This window comes from Lasioglossum baleicum, unplaced genomic scaffold (assembly GCF_051020765.1).
Source record: "Lasioglossum baleicum unplaced genomic scaffold, iyLasBale1 scaffold0228, whole genome shotgun sequence".
Classification (NCBI taxonomy): domain Eukaryota; kingdom Metazoa; phylum Arthropoda; class Insecta; order Hymenoptera; family Halictidae; genus Lasioglossum; species Lasioglossum baleicum.
Window position 1 is genome coordinate 183,371 of NW_027469288.1, and position 3,221 is coordinate 186,591.

Sequence of the window (3,221 nt, forward strand, 5' to 3'; positions counted from 1 at the left end):
ATCCGGGGTCGGGTAGTGACAAGGGGCCTCAGGGATGGGGCCCTAGGATCCCCGGCGGTAGGGGTGGAGCGGCACCCTCCGGGAGTATACACACACGTCCGCCATTATCGCAAATAGTGGCTGACGAGTGAGGCTCCTGCTCAGAAATGGGTGGGGGTATTAACCAAGGCCGATATGAATAAAATGTTTTCTAATGATGTGTCTCGGGAGATAGATGTAGTGAAGAAGGGGTCACTGCGCCCGGAAGCGGTCGAGAAGGAGGGGCAACCGTGCCCGGAAGCGGTCGTGAAGGAGGGGCAACCGCGCCCGGAAGCGGTCGTTGTTGCTGGTCCTGCTGTTGGATCGGTGGCCGACACCGTCCTGAAGGAGAGAATCCAGGAATTTCTGTTCCCGCAATCTATATCGCGGAGTAGGCCCAGAAGTCGTCCTTCGGGATTGGATGGGACTGGCGACATTTTGTGGAGTATTACCGGAGGGAGCACTCGCGACATTGAGGATGATATTGTCTCGGTGAGGTCCTTGGGGTCGGCGGTCTCTTGTCCCGCGAAGAGGAGAGGATCACCGATCCTGGATTCTCCGCGGAGCAAGAGACAGGACCGTGCCCCTAAGGTTTATGACCACCTTGCGGACATGAGGGGTCTTCTTCCGGGCGAGCTTGCCTCTTTAATCGTAAGCCATTCTCGCGACGTCGAAAGGCTGGCGAGAAGGAGTGGCAATTTGAAGGGCACGTTCGTCCGGGACTTCAAGGAGTCTGCCAGGAAGATCGAGGCGGCGGCGAGGGAGTTGGAGCGAAGAGGGGCTTTCAGGCCATCTCTCGGCTCCCCCGCGGCCGCTCCCTCTGCCGTCGTGCCGGCGAATTCTCCGTCCGCAGATTTGTGGGACGAACTGCGGGCGGAGAATCTCTCCTTGAAGAAGGAACTCCAGGAGACCCGGGAGACTCTTGGGGCCATCAGGGAGGAGATGATGGCGATGAAAAGGCGGCAAGATGTCCCCACATCGCCTTCGCCCTCCTTGATGGCTCCGGAGGCCCCTGAGCCTGTCGTGGTCGCTGACCCGTCTGATGTGGGGGTCCATGTTATGGCACCTAGAGGGGATGCCGTCCTGTTGGCCCAGCTGGGGGCTCTCATTGACGCGAAGCTTAATTCGTTTCAGCGGGAGCTTGGGCTGGACCGGCGGGACGTTCTCCCCTCTGCTAGAGTGGGAGCGTTGAAGCCTCTTGGGACCCAATTGGCTAAGGAGTCGAGGGCCACCGCTATTGGCGGTCCCGCCAATTTGTTGCCGGGAGGTCCTGTTCCTCTTGGCGGGGTAATTCCCCCCGCTAAGAGGAAAAAGAAGAAAAAGAAAAAGACGATAGCGGGAGATGGAAATGTTTTGGGGGTCGCATTGACGACCCCTGTCTCCCATCCGTTGAGGCTGGCAGCCCCTCCCGGGGTTCAACCACAGGCTTGGCCTGTGGTCTCGCCCCCCTCCACTGGGGAGGCTTGGTCACAGGTGGTGGGCCGGCGGGCTAGGAGAGAGGCGGCCGCGTTGCCGCTTTTAAATGGTGTCCGGATGCTTTCCCCTAAGGGCAAGCCCGGGACCAGAAAAGGTTCGGCACCTCGTGTGGTGGCCCCTCCCCGTACGGCAGCAGTTACGATAACTGTGCCGGAGGGGAGCATGGCCACTTACGAAGAAGCTATCAAAGTGGCGCGCCAGGATATCAATTTGGGGGACCTCGGCATAGAGGCCCTCACCTGGAAGAGAGCTATAAACGGGGGTCTGATTATTCAGATCCCCGGAGCGGAGGGGGCCTCCAGGGCTGATGTTTTGGCGGCTAAAATGTATTCGGCCCTGAGGGGGATGGACGTTAGAGTGTCGAGGCCCGTTAAGAAAGCGGAATTCCGTTTGACGGGCCTCGATATCTCCGTCACCCCTCAGGAGGTGGTGACTGCGGTGGCTGTGGCGGGTGGCTGTGCCCCTGATTTGGTGCGGGTGGGGGAGATAAAAATCCCCCCCAATGGGCTGGGCACTATTTGGGTGCAGTGCCCTGCTGCGGCCGCCCTTAAAATTGAGAGGGCGCAGAAGGTAAAGGTGGGATGGTCCCTTGCACGGGTGGTGGTGCTGGCGACCAGGCCGCTTCAGTGCTTTCGCTGCTTGGCCTTAGGTCACGTTCGGCAGCGATGCACTGCGGCGGTCGATCGCTCATCATTGTGCTACCGGTGCGGGGACCCATCCCACCGGGCAGCCGATTGTGTCGCGCCTCCCCGTTGCGTTGTCTGTGAGGCGGTGGGGAGGCCGGCTGATCATAAGGCGGGCAGCAGGGCTTGCCACAGGCACCCACCCACTGCGACAGGAGCGAAGCCTGGGGGGGCTGTTCAAGTACTCCCCCCCAACCCCTCCCAAAACATGGATGTCGTTGTAGAGCCGACACCAGGGGATCCTCCCTTGGGACAGTCGGCGATGGAAGGGGTATCTGTCAGTGCTTAAATAATGCCTGATAGGTCCCCCTTCCGGATACTGCAGGCCAACCTCAATAGATCAGACCGGGCGCAAGACCTTATGGTCCAGCACCTGGCGGAGTTTGGGGTTGGCCTGGCAGTGGTCACGGAACCCTACTTCATCCCCTCCCATCCGCACTGGTTTGGGGATGTGGAGGGTTCCGTGGTGGTGTGGTTTAGCCGTGATAGAACGGCTCCCCCCTGTACCGAGGTCGATCGGGACAGGGGGATGGTGTTAGTTAAATGGGGAAGGTTTTCAGTTGTGGGATGCTACAGTTCGCCGAATTGTGGCCTCGACGAGCTAGAGGCGTTTTTGGACCGGCTGGGGGTAATGATTACCCCCTATTTGGCCGGTCCGGTGTTGGTCCTGGGGGATCTCAATGCGAGATCTACGGAGTGGGGTAACCCCAGGACCAATGTCCGAGGCGAGGCCCTGGCGATTTGGGCGGGGGGGATGGGGCTCCGGTTATTAAACCGGGGCTCCGTACCAACGTGCGTGAGGTGGAATGGTTGGTCGATCGTCGATGTTTCGTTTGCGACCGACGCCGCCTCACGTCACGTGTCCAACTGGCGGGTCTGGGATGGTGAAACACTTTCGGACCACTGCTACGTCCTGATGGACGTGGCGGTGGCATCGGACCCGTCGTTGGACACGCCCCCCCGGCGTGGCATCCCTTCAGCGCCTAGATGGGCGCTGAAACAACTGAACAAGGACCTGTTGAGGGCCGTTATTATTGGCTCCGC